General features: G+C 41.3%; 1 long non-coding RNA gene across 2 annotated transcripts in view; it reads right to left on the reverse strand.

Moving 5' to 3' along the window:
* Positions 1–1,737: 1,737 nt before the first annotated feature.
* LOC131504391 (uncharacterized) overlaps positions 1,738–22,706 on the reverse strand; it is a 34,691-nt gene continuing 13,722 nt past the window's right edge. The window contains exon 5 of one of the 2 annotated variants that reach the window (XR_009257959.1): positions 1,738–2,098. This is a non-coding gene — a long non-coding RNA (uncharacterized LOC131504391). Of the gene's footprint in view, positions 2,099–21,900; positions 22,477–22,706 lie in introns of those variants that run through there. The other variant, XR_009257958.1, reaches the window with a different exon arrangement.

Consider the following 22,706-nt stretch of genomic DNA (forward strand, 5'->3'; position numbering starts at 1 on the left):
TCTCATGTGACTGTTCAGAGGCTGGGGAATGTGCAGTGGGAGTGGGTCATGAGCTGGCCTGATACTCAGGGAGGAATCCCTCACTTTGCAAGACTTGGCTTTTTTTTTTTTTTTTTAAGTTTAGTTTGGAGTGAGAGAGAGAGAGAGCTCCCATGTGCATGTGGGGGGAAGGGGCAGAGAGACAGAGGAGAGAGAGAATCCCAAGCAGGCTCCGTGCTGTCAGTGCAGAGCCCAACGAGAACCATGAGATCATGACGTAAGCCAAAATGAAAAGTTGGATTCCTAACCGACTGAGCCACCCAGGTGCCCCTACATGACTTGACTTTTATAAGCGGCTGTGGTAGGGGTGGGGGGAGTTCTGTGGACTGAGTCCCAGGGAGAGTCATTATATAAGGGGGATGGGAGATGGTATGGTGAATGGAGGGGCTGTGGTTGGGAGGAAATTGTTTTGGTTTTCTGTTGCTGCCATAACAAATCACCACAAACTTAATGGTTTAGAACAACACAAATGTGCTGTCCTACAGTTCTGGAGGTAAGAATTCTAACAACTGGTCTCACTGCACTGAGGTCAAGGTATTGGCAGGGCCAAATTCCTTTCTGGAGCCTCTAGAGGAGACTACTTCTTTGCCTTTTCTGGCTTTTTTTTTTTTTAATGTGAAATTTATTGTTAAATTGGTTTCCATACAACACCCAGTGCTCATCCCAACAGGTGCCCTCCTCAATGCCCATCACCCTGCCTTTTCTGGCTTCTGAGGCCACAAGCATTTCTTCCCTTGTAGCATCTTCCACTATCCTTAAAAGCCAGCAATGTTGCCTCTCTCTGACCTCTTTTCTGTTACCACAACTCTTTCTCACTGAGGACAGAAGGGAAAGTGTCTTCACGTTTAAGGACTATGTGATTAGATTGAATCCACCTGGATGATTCAGGATGCCCTCCCTCTTCTCAAAGTCCTTAACTTTAATCATATTCACAAAGTCTCTTGTTATGGGTTGAATTGTGTCCAAATTCATATTTTGAAGTTGTAAACCCAAGAATGTGAACTTACTTGAAGATAGGGTCACAGCAAATGTAATCAGTTAAGATTAGATCATTCAGGTGGTTCTTAATTCAACAGGACGGGTGTGTGTATCAGAAGGGGGTGGGGGCACCTGGGTGGCTCAGTCGGTTGAGCCTCTGACTTCAGTTTAGGTCGTGATCTCGAAGTTCATGAGTTCAAGCCCTGCATCGGGCTCTCTGCTATCAGCACAGAGCCCACTTCAGATCCTCTGTTTTCCTCTCTCTCTAAACAAACAAACGTTTAGAAACCAGTGGGGGTGGAATTTGGACACAGACACCCACAGAAGGAGAAACACGGGGAGGAGACAGCCACCTATACAAGCTAAGGAGAAAGGCCTGGAATAGATCTCTCCCTCACAGCCTTTAAAAGAAACCAACCTGCTGATGTCTTGATTTTGATCTTCTAGCCTTCAGAACTGCGAAAGAATACATTTCCGTTCAAGCCACCCAGTTCGTAGTACATGGTTATGGTGACCTTACCAAACAAACATATCTCTTTTGCCATGTAAGGTATCATATTCACTGGTTCTGGGGATTAGGACATGGACATCTTCCGGAGGGCCATTATTCCACTTACCACACGTTTGAACAGTGGATCGTAGCCAAATGGTATTAACTTCACTTTGTCTTGGGACTAAGCTCAGTAGTTCCTGTACCATGAATGAAATAATGGATTGGACCACAGGCTTGTTGCTCACAAACGCTCTGCACGCATGAGAGCGGACTCAAAACAATAGGTCTTTGCATGGGAACATTGTCCAACTTCAGGCACTCTGGTTTTTGTAAACCACAATGCAAGGTGCTGGCATTTATTGCCATTTTTGAAGGGCAGACATTGTGTTAGCAGAATCCAGTGAACTGGACATTGGTACCTTTTTTTCTTAGAACAAATAAAAACATGTGGGAATGACATCAGCAAAATGGTGGAATAAGAGTCGTCTTCTGTGTTCTCCCCGCAAAACAGCAAGTTTGACAATCACCCACAGAGGAGAATGCGTTTGTGGCAGTCCAGGAGTCCAGCAGAGAAGTTCCAGCAAACCACTGGAGCAAAAAACAACCAGATTAGATGCAATGAAGAGGGTGACAGAAACAGTTTCGTTTTACCTATGCCACCCCTCCCCCAAGGCACAGATATAGATCAATGCCAAGGTAGACCTTTTAGATCTGTGGCTTCTTTCAATGGGGAAACTGAGAGTGTGTGAATGAGTACCTGGCTTCCCAGCCATGTGTAATGCTACCAAAAAGGCCCAGTTCTCTTTCACCCCATCCAGAGTACAGAGGCATGCTGCACAAGTCAGGGGCAGAGAGTGGCTGGGAGAACAGCAGACAGGGCTCTCAGAGGGCATCAGAAAGACACGGATCTTACCAACCACTCTGCGGAATTCATCAGGAAGCACGCCCACAAGCTGTGGGGGATGTTTCATTTGAGGATTCCCCCCAGATGGCCCCGGGGGTTCCTGAACACTCCGTTTACCTCCCTCACACACACCGCACCCTGTGGCTGGCTGGCTGTGTGTGTTCCAAGAGCGGGGAGCATGAGCCTTTGTAGACAGCTGGCGAGCACGGGCAGAAAGCTGGCCCTGACTCTGCAAGCCTGGGAGAACAGAGGGGCGCCTGCAAGGCTCAGGCAGTTAAGACTCTAGATTTCGGCTCAGGTCATGATCTCACGGTTTGTGAGTTTGTGCCACGCGTCAGGCTGAGCTGACAGTGCAGCGCCTGCTTTGGATTCTCTCTCTCTCTCTGCCCCTTCCCCCACTCAAAAAAAAAAAAAAAAAAAAAAGAAAGAAAGAAAGAAACTTAAAAAAAAAACAGATTGGGAGAAAACACACTAATGAGCATTTAGCACCATTCTAGGGAAAGCAAGAGAAGCATACACACGATCTTAAGAAATCCCCCTAAGAGGGAACAAGAAATGAGGAGCATGTATATCCATAGAAAAGGTCTGAGAAGCCTCAGAATCCTTAGCAGAACTGGCAGCATGTATTTCTTTCCCAAAGCCATTCAATAAAGACTACAGAAGGTAATTGTTTCTTCAGATGTGAAGACAGCAATGCAAGGCTCCAAGGAATATGAAAAATCAAGGAAATGAAGAAAATCATCCCATTTACGATGCTATCAAAACAACAAAATACGAATGGGTGCCTGCGTGGCTCAGTTGGTTAAGCATCTGACTCTTAATTTTGGCTCAGGTCATGATCTCATAGTTCATGAGTTTGAGCCCCACATCGGAGTCTGTGCTGACCATCCAGAGCCTGCTTGGGATTCTCTCTCTCTCTCTCTCTCTCTCTCTCTCCCTCCCTCTGCCCCTCCCTGGTTCACACACATTATTTCTCTCTCTCTCTCTCTCAAAATAAATAAATAGGCATTAAAAAAACCAATAAAATACTCAGGAATAAGTTTAATAAGGAGGTGAAAGACCTGCACCCTGAAAACTATGACATTTAATGAAAGAAATAGAGGAAGACAGAGTAAATGGAAAGATATCCCATGCTCATGAATTGGAAGAATTAATATTGTTAAATGTCCACCCACACTCCTCAGAGTAATCTATAGATTCAATGCAACCTTATCAAAATTCCATTGACATTTTCAAAGGTATAGAAAAAATAATACTAAATTTCATATTCATATCCACAAAAGACCCTGAATAGCCAAAGCAATCCTGAAAAAGAACAAAGCTGGAGGAATCACACTTCCTGATTTCAAACTACATTATGAAGACATAATAATTACAGCAGTATGGTACTGGTATAAAGATAGACACACAGATCAATGGAGCGAATAAAGAGCCCAGGCAGAAGTCCATGCATATACAGTCAACAAATCTTTGAGAAGGGCACCAGGAACACATAGTGGGGGAAAGAACAATCTCTTCTATTACTGGTGCTGGAAAAACTAGACAGCCACATGGGAAGGAATAAAACTGGACTCCTATCTTACACCATACACAAAAATCAACTCAAAATGGATTAAAGACTCGAACATAAGACCTGAAACCATAAAACTCCTAGAATATAGGAGAAAAGCTCCTTGATGTTGGTCTTGGCAATGACTTTTTTTTATTTGACACCAAAAGCACAGGCAACAAACCAAAAATAAACAAGTGGGACTACATCAAACTAAAAAGCTTCTGCACAATAAAGGAAACCATCACAATGAAAAGACAACTTACAGTAATGGGAAAAGATATTTGCAAACCATATATCTGATAATGGGTGAATATCCAAACTAACAACTTGATAGCAAAAAAAAAAAAAAAAAAAGATTTAAAAAAAAAGAAAAACAAACAAAAACCAAATAATCCAATTTAAAAATGGGCAAAGAATTTGACAATTTTCCCAAATTTGACATAAAAATGGCCAAAAGTTACATGAAACAATGCTCAAGATCACTAATCATCAGGAAAATGTAAACTAAAACCACACTGAGATACACCTCATACCTGTTAGGATGGTTTTTATCAAAAAGACAACAGATAAAAGTATTGGCAAGATTGTGGAGAAAAGGGAACCACTGTGTATTGTTGGTAGGAATGTAAATTGGTACACTGATTATGGCAAACCATATGCAGGCTCCTTAAAATTTACTACATGATCTACCGTAGTAGATTATAGTAATTCAAACTACTGCGAACTACTATATGATCCAGCAATGTCACTTCTGAGTATGTATCTGAAGAAAATGAAATCAGGATCTCAAAGAGAAATCTGCACTCCCATGCTCATTGCAACATCATTCACATTAGCTAAGATATGGAAACAATCCGAGTGTCCTTCAACAAATCAATGATTAAAAAGGTGTGGTATATACGTAGAATGGAATAATAGTCAGCCATGAGAAAGAAGGAAATCCTGCTGCTTGCAACAGCAGGGATAAAAATAGAAGACATTATGCTAAGTGAAATTAGCCAGACCAAAATAGACAAATACTCTATGGTCTCACTCACCTGTGGAATCTTAAAAAAAAAAAAAAAAAGTTGAACTCCTAAAAGAGAGAATAGAATGGTGGTTACCAGGGGCTGCTGGAGGTTGGAGAAGATAAGAGATACTGGTCAAAGGTTCTAAGCCTCCAGTTATAAGATGAATAAGCTCTGGGGATGTAGGGACAGCATGGTGACTATAGTTAATAATACTGTGCTGTGTACTTGAAAGTTGATAAGAGAAGAGACCTTAAGCATTCTCACCACACATACAAAAAAAGTAACTATGTAAGGGATGAAAGTGTTAATTAATTTGATTGTGGGAATCATTTCACAAAGTATATGTATGTCAAATCATCGTGTTTGGACACTTTAAATATGTGTAATTTTATTTGTCGATTATGCGTCAATAAAGCTGAAAATATGTTGTCAAAACCTTGACTTGCCAAATCTGAGTAACTGGTTATAGGGATTCAGAACTGTCTACTCTTTTTTTGTGTTTTTAAAACAAGAAGTTTTTAAGAGTAAATTAAAAGAAAAAAATCTTGATGTACTAAGTCACCCTCCAATGTGAGTTCACCATAAGAGAAGTCACCTCCCCAAACCATGACAGACTCTTAAATACAGGGAACAAACTGATGGTTGGCCGGGAGGTGGGGGGGGGGGGGGTGGAATGGGGGATGGGCATTGAGGAGGGCACTCGATGGGACGAGCACTGGCTGTTGTATGTAAGAGATGAATCAGAGGAATCTACTCCCAAAGCCAAAAGCACACTATATACACTATATGTTAGCTAACTTGACAATAAATTATATTTAAAAAAAAAGAAATCTCCTCCCCTCCACTATGCTGAGCAAATGTCCCTCACCAGCCCCCCTGCTCACACACGTGGACCAGGCAGAGCTCAGCGAGGACCTGCTCCCCAGCAGGTCACTGCTGCTGCTTGTTGGTTTAGGCTGGCCACCAGAGAGCAAAAAATAAAGTAAAATAATAATTAGACATGAGAAACAACATAGATTAACCAGAAAAGTAAATCTGTGACTAACAATAAACTAACAGGTTCATGCTCATTGCAGAAAGTGTTCACCGTGCCCCATTTCCCCTGCCACTACCTCAACACATTCTTGTCCTTTTGCACCTGGACAATGCCACACTCCTAGTGGTTACCTGTTTGCAGCCTCTTTCTTCCTGCCCTTCATCCTCCAGCTGCTGCACTTGTAATCAGAAAAAGAAAAGAAACACACGCGCACACACACACACAGAGTTGACGGTGTTATTCACCTGCTTAGGCTTAAAGGCATCCAGAGGCTCCCCGTTACCCATAAAGTCCAAGTTTCTAACTGTGGAGTACGAAGCCCACACCAGGTGGGTCCAGTCGGCATTTCCAACCTCATCTTTCACTGCTCTACACATCAATGTTTCTCAAAGTATGGCCGCTGAGCACCAGAATTAGCATTCTGGGGTGCTTGTGAAAAATCCCAGTCCTATTGATTCAGAGTCTTTTGACAAGCATTCAAAGCAATTTTTATGCAAACATAGCTGGAGGCTGCTAATCTCAAGTCACTGTACTCTTTCCCTCTGTCTCATGTGCCCTTCTCCTCCTTGTCCACTTCTTCTTTTAGGGCACTCTTCCTATAGCATCTTCTCTCTCTAGTAAGCCAAATAAATTGCCCCCCTATCTCTTTTCCCTTAGCGCTTCACACAGATCTCATAATACAGCTTTGTTTCACAGATGTTTGCTACAGATCTGTCTCTCCTGCTGGATTATAAATTCCTTGCCATTAGGAACCATGTCTTATTCATCTTTTCCCCCCTGAGTGACTATGCAATTTCTTTGTTTTTACAATGGGAAATGTGTAACTCACCACGTTTCCCTTTCCCCCTGGCCACCTAATGTACTTAGAGCCAAATTCACAGCTCAAGTATAACGATTATACTTGGCCGTGTATCTGTGTCCTCTTTTCCCCCTAGACTTGACCTATTTTAATTTATATTTCCTTTGCTCTGAGTTTTAAAACCTGTATTTGGCCATTTTATTTTATATGTTTCTGCTACAAGCCACCTCAGATCCTTTCTGGAACAAGGTGAGAGAGAGATAAATTATTCATCTCACTATTCCTACCACCCAGGCCAGTGTCTGGCAGATAGAAAATACTCAATAACTGTTTGTTAAATTTAATCAAAGGAATAAAGTTATGTGGATTCTGTGACAGCTATTTTACTCATCACTTAGAACACTTTTTGCTTACTTCTGATTTTGATCACAGTGCTCAAGAGCTAAAGCTACTGGAAGAATGCCTGATGGACAAGTGCCTGTAACTGTTACAAAAGTCACTTGATTTCAGCAATCTGATTATCTTAATTTTCTACCTTGATCCACGGGCAACCCTTTTAGGAGCTCACGCTGCTCACCAACTCTATAATCTATGACTAATGTTAAAATATAGTGAACAGGGGCACCTGGGTGGCTCAGTTAGTTAGGTGTCCGACTTCAGCTCAGGTCATGATCTCGCGGTTCGTGGGTTTGAACCCCACATCAGGCTCCGTGCTGGTGGGGCAGAGCCTGCTTGAGATTCTCCCTCTCTCCCTCTCCCTCTCTGACCCTTCCCCATTTGCACTTTCTCTCTCTCAAAATAAGTAAATAAACTTTAAAGAAAAGAATAAAAGATAGTGAACCGGTAGAAATCCACCAGGAACTGAGAAGGGAAAGGACAGTGTGTCTCTGAGCGGGGAGAGTTGTCATAGGAGATGGCACAAGGATGGAGCCAAGAACAGGACACAGGACACTGAGGAGGGTGTCTTGGAGACAGGGAGGCACACAAGGAAATGGCGGTAGACCATGTGTGGAAAGCCCAAGGGGATATGCAAGACTTCTGCTTGCTGAAGACATGCAGTTGTCCTGTCCCTAGGAGCTGCTGCTGGAAAATGAGTGTCCTGAAGCACATTAATATGATGTCAACATCAAAACACTGCATAATAAAACCAAGAAAGAAGCTAAAAAATTGGAGAAAGGAAAAAAAGTCACTTTTTCTACTTATGTTTCTTCCATTTACATCTCATGTTTCCTTCAGAAAAGTCATCTTTCCCATCTGTATGTGTCTTATCTGAAGAAATAATAGCAGCACCCAAGTCTCTCTAAATTGGAGATCTTATTTTCCCTGGGAAACACATGAACATGTGTAGTCTTGACTTTCAGTTGTCACCTCAACTTTCTACACAAGTCCCTCACGCTGCCAGTTAACTATTTACAAACCCCATTCTATCGGATCTTGTTTTTCTCTTGAAGAAAAATAAAGGGATGCTAACCTATTGGTGGTTACACATAACCAACCACATGTAAAACCACGTCTGATTTAAATTTGCTCCCAACATCTTTGTTTCAGTTAGAAACATCATTTAGTGTGTTTTCTCCATGAAAACCTGGAGGCACTGAGATAATTCTTTGAATAACATAAAGAAAGGTATTAGTATTAAACAGATTAAAACGGAAAGTTTGTAGGAATGGATTTGGTGACATTGTAACCATGTGACATGGGATGTGACAAAAAACCTCGTCCATTATAATAAAATATGGCTCTTTCCTCAAAAAAAGTGAAACTAACAGAGAAACTTGGCCCATGCTCTAGCTGAGCTGATGGGCTCGGAAACCTTGGGTAAGTCATTCGTCTTGGTAACCTCCGATTCTTCATATGTAAGAAAATAACCAAACCTACACGACAGAACTTTTACAAGAAATATAAATCAGGTCATGGTGCGGTTTCTCAAGCTTTTGAAAATGTGTCTTCCCCCAAAGATTTGGATTTAAAAGTAAAAACAAAACAAAACAAAACAAAAAAAGTGGGACCCAGGATTCTGTACTAAAAAGATCTTCAGGTAATTCTGATATACACTTGAAATAATCTACACACTAATAAAATGTAGGTTAAATTCTTTTAAACTGTTAAACTGCTATAGAAATATAAAATATCATTACTAATAAGTAATGAGGAAATCTAAAAATCTCATTCAATTCATATTCAAAGACTAGTCTTCCAGTAGCACACCCTCTTGGGCCCTGGCCACTAGGATGTATCAGACACCTGAAGGGCCAGTTTGAGCACAGCAGCCCCATGTGATCTGTCTAAGGGCCATGTCAGGGTCAAGCAACAGAAACAGGAAGAAAACCACAGCAAAACACATCATAATCACATTACTGAATACCATTGATAAAAAGAAAATGTTAAAAGCAGCCAGGGATGTAGAGTGGGAGGAGTAGAGAAACAAACCAGATACAGAGGAACAAAAATAAGAATTACGGCAGAGTTCTCATCAGAAGCGGTATATGCCCAAAGACAACAGAGCAACAACTTAAAAGTGCTGAAACGAAGGGGCAGCTGGCTGACTCAGTAGGTGGAGCATGTCACTCTTAATCTCAGGCTGTGAGTTCAAGCCCCACGTGGGGCCTAGAGCTTCCTTAAAAAATAAAAATAGACGGGGCGCCTGGGTGGCTCAGTCGGTTGAGCGTCCGACTTCGGCTCAGGTCATGATCTCACGGTCTGTGAGTTCGAGCCCCGCGTCACACTCTGTGCTGACGGCTCAGAGCCTGGAGCCTGTTTCCGATTCTGTGTCTCCCTCTCTCTCTGCCCCTCCCCTGTTCATGCTCTGTCTCTCTCTGTCTCAAAAATAAATAAACGTTAAAAAAAAAAAAAAATTTAAAAAAAATAAAAATAGAAAACTAATAATAATTCAAAAAATAAATTACTGAAACAAGAAACCATCAGCCTAGTATTGTATCCCGGAAGGAATTTTTTTCAAAACTGAAGAGAAAAAAAAAGACTTTATTCAGAAAAATAAAGCCTGGGAGAATACATTACCAGCAGATTAGCATCACAAACTTAAGCCAGTTCATACCACTTCACACAAACTGATTGCTAAATATTTAGGAATTTTGCAAATTGATTGTTAAAATGTTAGCAGCTTAAAATTGGTAATGATGGGAGAATTTACACCATGGAAATCAGCAAACACCACAAATCAGGGCTCTTTTTTATTTTGCAGAGAGCAACTTTACCAGCCCATCACTGAGGACAAGAGTATAAAAGTAATCCTTCAAACAAAAGAAACATGGTACCAGATAGAAATTTGGATCTGTACAAAGGAATTAAGGGCAACAACTATGTGAGTAAACATAAAACATTTTTCTTAATTTTAAAATCTCTTTAAAAGATAGTCAACTATTTAAGTAGTGAAAATGACTAATATTTGTAGAGGTAAAATCGATGACAAAAGTGGTATAAAGGATGGGAAGAATAAAAGAAAAATGTGCTTTTGTAAGAATCTTGAGCCACATGTAAATAGTATGGTAGTTGAAGGCAGACAGTATTTAGTTGAAAATGAATATGTATTATAAACTGTACATAAGTTGAAAGTGTGATATTTTGTAAGTTGAAAATGGATATTGTAAATTGTATAGTTGAAAATGGATATTGTAAATTGTATAGTTATCACACATAGACACACGAACTCAAAGAGGTGTAGCTAAGTAAGTCAACGGTGGAAATGGAGATAAAATTATTAAAAATGCTTGATTAGTTCTAATGAAGACAGAAAAGAAGACAACGGGAAGATAGAAGGGATGGGGTGATGAAAATTTTCTATCTCATGACTGTAGTCATTATATGACTATATATGTTTGTGAGAAGTTACAAATCACACTACCTGGTGAGTTTTGTTATATATAAACTATACATCAATAAATCTGATAGAAGAGGGAGGCAGAGGAGGAGAAGGAGGCAGAGGAGGAGGACTACCACCACCAAGTAGGAGAGTTACACTACCTGAGGGCAAGACACACTATAAAGCTATGGTAACCAAGATGGTGTATTGAGGTACTTGGGTTGCTCAGTTAGCTAAGTGTCTGACTTCAGCTCAGGTCATGATCTTATGGCTCTGAGTTCAAGTCTCCCAATGGACTCTGCACATGTGCAAAAGACAGGGTGGTATTGGTGAAAAGGTAGGCCTAGAGATTGTCTGGCTATAAGGAACTCATCCCCACTAGGCCTACGCAGCGTGGTGGTACATGCTATGGACCACGGATTAATATATGTTCACGACTTCTGTTTTTTAAAGGAAGAATGGGAGGTCTAACTATCACACCATTCTTTGTCCAACAGAAATAAAGATCAACAGTTTTGACTAGAAAGATCCACAGATGACAGTGATTATCTAGTTTACCCTGCAGGGGTGCTGGACATCTAGAGCTACAAGGGTATATAGGTTTATAATGTAGAGAGCCTTCCTGAGAATGAGGTGAATTTACAGGGATGCAGAGCTAGAAACAGAGGGAGGGACAGAGTCTTTTGTGTCATATTGGACTCCTAGATCTAGCTATACCTGAAGCCGGAATCTCTTTGGACTACCTGATTATTTAAACTAATAAATTCCCTCTTCTGTCTAAGCAAATTTGAGTTGTAACAAAAGGAGTCCCAAATAATGTACGTGTGTGCTCTGCGGTGATAGTAAAGAAACATTAGCTTATGCACGTACTAACTGGGAGCCCTCTTTTAAAAGCTCTGGGCCCAGATTTCTCATTTCATAGTAGAAATAGTTAGATTAGGGCAGTAGTTTCTCAGAAGAGTTATACAGAGGTGAGACACCACAGTGACCTCACTGGGAAATGAGGGAGAGGCACAGAAGGGACCCTAGCATCTCTTTCAACTAAACCAGGAATAAAGGAATTATACATAGAGTTAGATTTGAAAAAATTTTCCTTTGCTTAAAAAAAAGCTATGTGACCTCTAGTTCCCCAAATTCCAAAGTTCTTCGTGGCTTTCTGAGAGGCCATGCAACCTAAGGCATTGCATTACAGCACATCAGACTGCCTGGAGTCTGAATCCAGCTCTACCCCTTACTAGTGGTGGGGCCTTGAACAAGTTTCTCTGTTGCTTGGTTTCTTCCTCAGTAAAACAGGAGTAATAGTAGTACCTACTTCCAAGAGTTGTTATGAGGGGGAATTGACAATATTTGTTAAACCCTTCCAACAATGCCTGGTACCTCGTATGTGCTCAATAACCGTTCACGTTGATGATGATAATGGTGATGATGATGGTGGTGATGGTGATAAGCCTGGAAGATCTCAGTGAATCTTGGGAATTCCCCCAAGGAGTGAGCTGAAAAAAGAGCAGAGACCCAAATCAGGTCACCTGCTTATTCCCTGTAATGATGTCAATAGGTTAAGGGACTGAAAGCTCTGGTGTCTATTCTTTGTTTTCTAACTATAATCATGCTGTCTGGTCACAGCTAGCCCAAATGATAATTTTGTATGTGCGTAAGTAAAATCTTTCCTGATTATATTAATAATGTATATGCAGTCATGAAAATTTGAAAAATTAATAGAAAAAGAAAATATTAAAGCATTTGTAATTCTACTACTGAAAGATAAACTCTATTAACATTTTAATCATTGCATATTTCAATTTGGAGTATTTTCTTCCAGGTTATCTTTTAGAGCATTTACAAAGAACATATAAATACATACAAGAAACTTTATATACGTGTGTGTGTACATGTGTGTATAGTTTTATGTCCTTCTTTTCTCAGATAAGGTTATGAGTAATTTTCCATGTCATTAAATATTCTTTGAAAACAACATATGACTTCTTAATAATTTACCATATGGCTTCACCATAATTTACTTAATAACTTACTTATAATTGGACCTTTCAAAAGTTTTTAGTTTGGGTCTAGTATAAATAATGCTGTGATAAACATCCTTGGGTATTTGTCTTGAGACATATTTGATTAAGATGTTATTCCTAAAGGTGGAATTTCTGAGTCTAAGCCTATATTTATAAGGCTTCTGACACATACTGTCAAATAGTCTTCCAGGAAGCTTACATCAATTTATTATTATTTTGATTACAATATACTACATGGGTCTTTCATGCCATGTTTTGTGAAGGACCAACATCCCATCACTTAAATAGTGTGGTCAAAGGGATTCTCATTATCACACTAATTCTGACTTCACTCTAGTCCTTGAACAATTAATGCTTTCTTTTTGAGATCAGTAGCCTGTGGTTCATTAAACATGAACATTTGAATTTAAGTGTGAAGGACAATATGAAAATATTTCTTACGCGTCTTTCATTCAAGCCGTGGAAACTTCAAGTAGGAGAATGTTCCAAGGGGACAATTCTGTGGCTGGAATATTGAGTTGTGAAAAAGCAAAATGGCATCATCTAGAATTCAAAATAATCTTTTTAAAGGCCTCAATTTCCCTAGAGCTATGCCTGTCCTGACTGACATTCCACTTCTCCATGAAACCAGAAAGTGTAGCTGATGTGATGGTTTCTTGGCCTCCTTTTTCTCAGTGTCTCTTCACCAGTATTAACTGCATTTGTAACCTCAAGGAAACAAACAGAGGAGTGAATCTGATCATGTCCCCATTCTCCACCCTGCTTAAGGATCTTGTGTAAACCTCAGCATAACAAGCAGACTGCTGACAATCTGGACCCTACTGTTCCAACCCCAAAGACTGCCATCCTCTCCCATCCTTCTCTCAAATCATATCCATCTTCCCACCTTTTTTCAGCACCCACCTTGACCTTCCATGCCTCTATAACCTGGGTGAGCTGTGTCCCCCTAGAAAAGTCTCCCCCCACAGAGCCTAGTAAATTTTAGTCATCCAATCAGATCCTTCCCCTGACTCCACAGCTCCAGTTCACAAGTACTAAGACCAAGATTCATACTTTGTTAGGTTCTTTTGGTTGTAAAGAATAGAAATCTAAGGTACCTCCAGTAATGGGGGGGATGGGGGTGGAGGGGGGTTGTTCTTGGCATATCTATTACATGGAGGTACTAGGTAAAGAAGCTCATGGAAACCAAGGAGTAGCACCTGCTCAAGATCCAAGACAGTCCTGAGATCCAAGTGTTTTTGTCTCTTCTTCAGTTACAAGAGCCAAGTGTCTCCATTCTTCTCTATTGTTATGGTGACTCCTAATCTTGCTGGCCCTATACATCTTGCAGCCATGTGTCTGCTCCTTTCTCCTTTCTCCTCCCTGCCTCTCTGCATTAAAACTGGTTCTCTCTCTGCCTCCCCATTCAGAGTTACCTGAAATGGTTTCCTGGGCAGAGCAGAGCTTCTCAGACAAGACCATTTCACAGATATGTATCCATCCCCTGGATTGGCTGCCTTTGGTGGCCGCCCTGCCTTGGTCCAGTCCAGGGGCCATGCCATGTTTCAACCCCAGCCTAAGGCCCTGATTCCTGCAACCCCAGCCTAAGGCCCGGATTCCTGCAGCAGGGGAGTATGGGAGGGCAGTTACCCTTATAAAGGGATAAAGGGAAAGAAGGGCATGTCGCTGTACTGCGTTGCTAATTTTGGCCCTAAGAGTATTACTTTTGTGGATAGAAGATAGGGCCATAGTTCTAATTTGCTTCATATGTTCTAAAGGAGATGATTTTATAGTCATCCTCCAAACAATGTCTGATCATCCATACAATACAATGTCCTGGAACAATATCAGAGACTTTTGGAACTTTGTTTTATCTGTTCCTAGAACAATAAGCTGCTGCCCAGTGTACACTCAATCCCCAGCCTTTAAATGAGGCTTATCCATTTACACAGGAAGTGCTGTACCTAGAAAACAGCCTTGACCACAGCTCCAATAGCAGCTCTACGCCCACCCCTACCTTTCATGTGCCTTCTGGAATGCCTTGGGTTAATTCTCCAGATCACCACTGTCCCCAAGCCATCCTCCTCCTTCCCATGACCCACGCTGCTGTGGCTCACACTTGCTGCTTGGCATAAGAGGTACCTCTCTCCTAGCCATGATACGCCAGCACCCCATCTCTATCCACCCTCTACCCCAGCCCTTCCCCTCGACCCTGAAGGGAGGAGATTCAAAATTTAGGGCAAAGCAGAGCAGTGATTTTAGTGAGCTTTTGGGTTGGACTGTGGCTGAGAAACCAACATATTCTGCTGACCTCAGAGATTTGTTTTGAGGACAAAATAAGATAACGTATGTAAAGTGCTTTGAGTTGCACCTGCACTTAATTATTACATCTTAGCATCTGGAATCCTCTTGGCAGCCTCCTGAGTTATTCTTCCTTTCAGAATGGGATCTGCTCTGTGGTGTAGTCCAGTTTATGCAGAGCAATTATATTCCCAAGTGAGGAGGGTAAAGCATTTAATTTAGAAAAAACCACCGACTATTGCTACTAATATTTAGTATTTGTTGAAAGCTTATTAATATCAGACTCTACATTTAGTGCTTTGCAATTTTTATGTAATTTATTCCTCATGAGGTAATTACTATCCTCACCCCACTTTACTAATGAGGAAATTAAGGCACAGAAAGATTAAAGAATTTACCCAGGCCCTCAGTCAGTAAGTATCAGAGTCAGTAGTCAAGCCAGACAGTCTCTTCTAGAGTCTGAATCTTCTGCTACTAAACCACGTTGTCTCCAATTAGAATAGCAAACATTTAAGCAGGAAATGGTCTTAGAAATCACCTTGCTTCTATCCCCTCATTCTACAGAAGGGAAACAGAGCCTGAGGCAAATGAAAGAGATTTTCCTAAGACAGCAAATCTTGTTAGAGGCACAAGATGAACTAAAACCCAGGACCCTGCTTTCATTTCATTGTGTTTCCCTCACTACTCCACTTTATAAGTTAATATTTTTTAGGCTAATTTTATTAGCATCTGCAGAAATGCTATCTTCAGATTCACTTTGCTTTTAGGGAGTTGTTTCTGTATCCTACTTATCAAAGTAAGCTTCCATATTTGGATATATTCTTGGGGCACCTGAATGTCTCAGGTCATGATCCCAGAGTCATGAGATAGAGCCCTGCATGTCAGACTCTGCACTGAGTGTGGAGCCTGCTTAAGATTCTCTCTCTCTCTCTCTCTCTCTCTCTCTCTCTCTCTCTCTAAAAAATGGATGTATTCTCAAAACTTGGGAGAATTACATAACTGCTTTTTAGGAGCCAGTTTCTTAATATATTATGAATGATGGTTAAGTTTGATGACTGGTTTCTAGACTGAGTTTCAGGAAACAAAATTTTTAAAAACAGGGACCAACACAGAATTGCCATTTCATTTTTGCAGGTAAGGTTTTTCTAAAACCCACAGACAAAAGAGGAAAAACAAAGACACACTGCCATCTAAAATACTATCATTGTTCTGAAAGAGAAAGACTATATAATCTTAAAATAAAGGATAAGTCATTTAAAATAAATAGCCTTTCTTGTATGGAAAGACAATAAATTGTCCTGATCGTTTTCATTTCATCACAGACCAGCAACAATTTCATCATGGATCAGCATTTAACAATCTAAGTTGGATGACACTTTGAAGTTCTCTCTAGCTTTTAAACTCTGTGATTTTGAGCATCCTTTTTTCCATTTACAATTATTTTAGAGGTTTCTAGCTGTTGAGTCTTTGTAAATTAATCCTTCTTAAGCCTGTCCTTAAAGGCTTTGTTACATTGTGTGTGGAATGACTATTGGAGATTTTACATTCAGAACAGTAATGCACGAACATATAATTATCTGTTCCCCATCTTAACACTGCACAGCTTCTGGCTTCCCTCACCCTGTTCCAGAGCAACAAAGTAATGATTCTGAACTCTGACCTCTCCCTTCTTCCCAGCCTCCTTCAGGGCAAAGGAGTCAGGCTTAAGCTGCTGTTAAAGATCTGGTTTTTCTACTGACCACAAGCCCTCTGAGATTTGACTCCTTCTGCCCAGGGTCCCAGCAGGGAGTTTTGCCACAGAGGGAAAAATTCCTTAAGGAAAGAACACTTGACTCCATGTAACAACCTGGGGGCGAACCAAAGTCTGGCCCAGGTACCTCCTTGAATTTATCCCCTGGAAAATGTATTTGTTTTCTACTTCATATTGTCATGTCCTACCTATGTGCATGTTAGCGGTGAGGAGGAGGCGAGGGGGAGGCTAGAGGGTGCAGGACTAGACCATAAATGCACTGAGGGCAGAGATTTGTCCTTCCTTTTGCCTTTACATCCTTAGCGATTTGCCTGGCCACAGCAAGTACTCTGCAAACGGGTGCGGAATGCATCACGTTTAAGGATGCTAATTCATTAGCAATAACCTTTTATTGTGTGACTACTAGTGCCAGACACTGTGACCCATGCTTTCTAAAAAATGATTTCTTTTTTTTTCCCTTTTTAAAGATTTTTTTTATTTGTAAGTAATCTCTACACCCAACGTGGGGCTCAAAGCCACCACCCCGAGATCAAGAGTATCACACTCCACTGACTGAGCCAGCCAGGCACCCCTAAAAATGATTTCTAATTCTCAGCAGAACTCTCTTTTGTAGGTGAATCATTATTCCCATTATATGGATGAGGAAACTGAGGCACAAAGTGGCTAAGGGACTTGGCCAAAGGCATTGAAGTAATTTAAGTGAATGCACCAGATAATCTTTGCAGTGTGAGGAGCCGCAGAGCTTGCACATGGGACAGGCTACGGGAAAAGGAGAGGAAAGGCAGCTGGCATCTTCTTCCAAGCACAGCTGCTTTCCCAGCCAAGTCTCTGCAGAGGCAGAGAGGCAGCCGTGTCATCATCACACAGGAAGCACTTGTTGACCTTCTTAGACTCTCAGATCTCTGAGACCATTTAGGTCCATCAGGAAGTGAGGGATAGAGCCCAGACCAGGACCAGCTCTCCTGACTGCCTATCTGGTGCTTTACCCACCCTGCAGACATGAGCAAAAAAATAGAAAAGCTCATTGTACTCATCAGGATAGGCCACCTGCTATAAACACTGCCACAAGTATCAGTAGCTTGATACAATGAGAATTTGTTTCTTGTTTCTGTCACAATCCAATGTAAGTAGCGGGTGGGCCTTCCCTCTGGGTGAGCCCTCTCTTAGGCTCTTGGTGTTCTTGGTGTCCTGTTCATTCAGCCAGCAAATGAAAATGAAAAAAACAGAGCAAGGATGGTACCTGGGAGGGTTTAGCAGGCCAGGCCTGGAAGTGGCCCATCTCACTTCCGTTGTCTGGAATTCAGTCAGGGGGCCACATGTAACTGCAAGGGACTCTGGGAAATGTAGTCTGTGCTCTGGAAGAAGAGCACTCTCATGGACACTCATGAGTTCTAGAAGTATCTCTTGAGAGGAGCAGGATCAAGGGGCCTGTCTTCACTTTGTAATTTTGTCCTGAATTTACTATGGGCACTTGAACTTTAGGTCCCTATAATATATTTATTTAAATATGGTTTCCTTTGAGGTCATTGTAGTTAGCACACTTGTAAACAGGGGTGAAAGGAGGAGGCAGTGGCAGTTTTAAGCAGCTAAAAATTTCATATAGCTTTTCAGGGTTGCTTGTCCTATTTTTTTTTTTTTTTTTTTTAAAGAAAGAGATTGAGAGTGAGCAGGGGAGAGGGGCAGAGTGAGAGAGAGAGAGAGAGAGAGAGAGTGAGAGAGAGAATCCCAAGCAGGTTCCATACTCAGTGCAGAGCCCATCATGGGGCTCAATCCCATGACCCTGGGATTGTGACCTGAGCCAAAATCAAGAGTCCGATGCTCAACTGATTGAGCTACCCAGGTGCCCCATATTGTCCTATTTTTGTTGTTATTTGGTTGACTGAATTTCGTTTTCTTATGCTTTGTTTTTTGTTTTGTGAACATTCATTATATAGTTACTATATGCTAAGGGCTACACTAAGCACTTAACATGTGTTATCTCTGTTAATCCTCCTAACAATGCTGGGAGGTGAGTGGTATCATCATCCTCACTTTACAGATATAAACATGGAAGCTTAAAGAGGCTATAAACAGACTAAAGTCACAAAGCCCGTAGGTATGAAAGCTGAGATTTTAACCTGGGCCTCCCCGCATTCCAGACCCTATGCCATATACTCCGTCGGCCTGTGGCTGGCAAGCTTCTGGCCAGAGCTAGAGCCCAGTCCAGCTGAGACAGGCCTCTGAAGTCCAAGCATCTCTGCCGTGTGAATTCCATTTGTTGACACTGGGGTCACCATGTACCTCTCTCCTGTGGAAGCTGCCAGGGCATCCAGGCTCCTATAAACATTCTCACCACGTGAAGGGATGTCAGAGTTGCAGCAACTCTTCCTTGAATATAAAACAAGTTATTTCATATTTACACATTTTTTGGTCTACATTTTGGAGACGAATTTCGCCCAAAATGAATTAATTTATGCTCAGCCCTGTATCTCTCCTCAGTAATGTTGAATTCAATGAGATATTTCAAAAGGAATCTGCAGCAGTTCTCTTAAACCTCTATGGTTCCAGGCTAGTCAGATCTTTCATTACATGCTTTTAAATACTTAGAACACCCTGGGAGTGAAGCACTGGATCAATTAGGGCAAACTGACTAAAGGTTAATTTAACAGAGCCCCCAGCAGATGCTCTGCCTGTCCTTGTGGCTCAAGGGTCTAACAAGCTGAGCTACTTTGTGTAAACACCATTAAAAGCATAACTGGACCCGGGCTGTGTATCTACCCCACCAATAGAGAGTAGCTTAAAGAACCTTATTAGAAGAAAACCATTGGGTGTAAGGGTGGGGAGCAGAAGGGAGAGAAGGGGGTTGTTGAGCTATTGAACTCTAATTGAACAATAAACAAGGGCTTATTATAAGCTCTGCTCCCAGTACTCAGCCTGTGACTCCCTTTGGGAGTCTCATTGCAAGCAGAATTTAATCACACATCTGTCTTCCCAGGGCATCATACCACTCCACTTGCCTCTAGTTCAAGTACCTGAAAAGTGTGAGCAATGGATTTTGAGATCATGATGCCTTAGAGGTTGACTATGCAGGGAGAACTCAAGCAGCACAAGGCTGAAACTACTCAAAGGTGGTCCTATGGCTCAGGAATCAGGCATGGAAATGGCTCCAATCCTGTGCACTCTTCTCTAGCAGTGACAACCATCATGGCAACTGGAAGCCATGATAACTTCTCAGGGACTCATTATCTGGTTTTCAGGTTATTCCCATGGAGGTAGGGGGAGCACCTGAGTCCCCTTCTCCTCAAATAGCCCAGTGGTTCTGTATCCTGGCTGAGTATCAGAATTACCTGGGGAGCTCTTTAAAATATTGATGCCTAGGGGTCTTGTCAAAAGGATGGTATTTTTTACAAGCTCCCTGGGAGGACCTAATGAGCAGCCCGAGCTGAGAAGCATGGGAGTGGCCTCGACCCTTCTCCAGCTTGGTTGAGTACTTTGGTCCTGGACATCTTGGATATAAAAAAATAGAAATGAGGTGGGCCTCAGAGCTGCTACTCATGGCTGACAGCAGCCACTGTGTGGGCCAGCTGTACCTAAGCCTCTATTGCACAAAGAAGATGGTAGGACTGTATGATCCTCGTGGGCAGCCCCCAACTCAAGTTTCTTGCCTTTCTTCCCATCACATGGTCTTATTGCCACATGACAATTTAATGAACATTTATGGAATATTTTCATATGCCAGGTGCTGGGCTGGGCAATATAGAGAAGAAAAAGACATGGTCCTTATCCTCAAAGAGTTTAACAACAACCTTCACCAGGGAAGCAAATACAATAGTATGGAAATCAGTTTCCTACATATTAACAGCTCTTATTAAAGGTTGAGATGAGACGTAAAAGTAGGATTACATAACATTTTCAGAGATTATTGGTGCTTTTCCCCATTATAGAGTTAATTAACGACTTTAAAGTCTCTTCTCCCAGATCCATTCTCTCTCTCTCTCTCTCTCTCTCTCTCTCTCTCTCTCTCTCTCTCTCCAGTGCATGTACATGTGCACACAGACATACACCTTCAGAAACAGGAAAAGGCTAAACATAGATATTTTAGATACCAGCCACAGGCCTGCTATCTTTTTTTATGGGGAACCTGTTTGTAGGAAAGCCTGAGTGAACTAAAGTTTAATCAAGGCTGCAGAGTCCTTCTAAGGAACAGGAGCCCCCATCTAAGCTCAATGTGCCTTTGCACATGGCTGCTTCAGACCCCCGCGTTCATTCATTCAACTAAGATTTGAGCCCTGTTATGCAGATACCATGCTAGACACTAAAAAATGTTATAGTGAACCCCTGACACCATCCCCCCTACCCTACTGGTGCTTAAAATCTAGTGAGGAAGACAAATGTGAGTGTAAAATTACTACTGTTGTAAGTGAAGGTACATTGAGGGATGTAATATTGTTAAAATGGGAACAGACCCAGGACATCGAGGAAGGACCTCCCCCCAGAACTTGGTCATGAACCTGAGCATCACATCTACAACGTGATGGGCTGGTGACGAGGTGGTGGTGGCATTTCATTCCAGTCAGAAGGAAAAGTATAAATGAATTAGTGAGGATGGGCTAGAATTAGCAAGGATGGGCTAGTGGTTCTCAGAGTGTGGTCTTCAGACTGCTGTGGGTACCAGAGGTCCTTTCAGAGGTTCCATGAGGTCAAAATTATTCTCAAAATTATACCAGGATGTCATTGCTCCTTTTCACTGGGTTGACATCTGCACCAATGACATAAAAGCATTGGTGGCAAAACTTTGGGGTGTCAGCAAGGCAGTGGCACTAAACTGTACTTGTAACCACTGTATTCCTTTTCCACATACTTGTAGCTGGGAGAAAAGCCAGTTTCGCTTAGAAATGCCTTTGATTAAGCAATAAAAGTTATTCTTTAATTAAATCACCACCCTTGAGTACACATCTTTTTAATATTCTGGGTGACAAATGGGAAGTACGCATAAAGCACTTCTGCATACAAAGTGCAATGGCTGCCTTGAGAAAAAGCACTTGTTTGATTTTTTGAGCTGTAAATGGAACTAGCTGCTTTTATCATGAAATACAGTTTTCGCTGGGGAAAAAAAAAAAAAAGAAACCAAAACCAAAAACTACTGACCATAAACCATAAACCATAGTTTGTGGTTATTCAAACTTAGGTTCTTGGCAGACCTTTGTTGTTGTTGTTGTTGTTGTTGTTCTTGTTCTTGTTTTATAATGAATAAAGCCCATCTGCCACTTCAAGGAAAATAACTGAAAGTGTTTGTTACCAAAGATAAAACTCAAGCTTTCAAACAAAAATTAGAACTTTAAAACTTGTACGTACTACCATGAGCTTAATAGCTTCCTAATACTTAAAGACTGCAATGAGGTTGATGGTGATACTAATTAATGTGATTTTGTATATATTATATAATGAAATATGTCAACATTTGGAAGATGTGTTTAACTCAATGAACCTGTCTTTTCCAAATAACCAATGCAAGAGGTTACAAAATCATGCCATGAGTAAAGGATCCATTCAAAGTGCAAGATAGCCCTAATGGGCTTAATGTAACAGCATATGAAAATTTCATTGGTATAGTTTCAGACTCCATACTGTAACTAACTTTTAAATTAAAAAATTTTTTTTTATAATTTGAGAGAGAGAGAAAGGGTGCGAGTGGAGAGAGGGATTCAGAGAGGGAGAGAGAGACAGAATCTTAAGCAGGCTGCACACTCAGCATGGAGTCCGATGAGGGTCTCGATGTGGGGCTCCATCCCATGACCCCAAGATCATGACATATCTGAAACCAAGAATCAGATGCTTAATTCACTGAGCCACCCAGGTGCCTCCATATTTTAACTAACTTTTAAGAAACTACCACTTGTCAAGTTTTGATGTATTATTCAAAAAGAATATCCACCATCATCAGAAAAGGCTATTAAAATACACCCCTTTTAACTACATGATCTGTTTGAGGCCAGATTTTCTTCACATACCTCAACAACAGTAACAAAACAGATTGCAACTGAT

Source organism: Neofelis nebulosa, chromosome 2 (assembly GCF_028018385.1).
Source record: "Neofelis nebulosa isolate mNeoNeb1 chromosome 2, mNeoNeb1.pri, whole genome shotgun sequence".
NCBI lineage: Eukaryota > Metazoa > Chordata > Mammalia > Carnivora > Felidae > Neofelis > Neofelis nebulosa.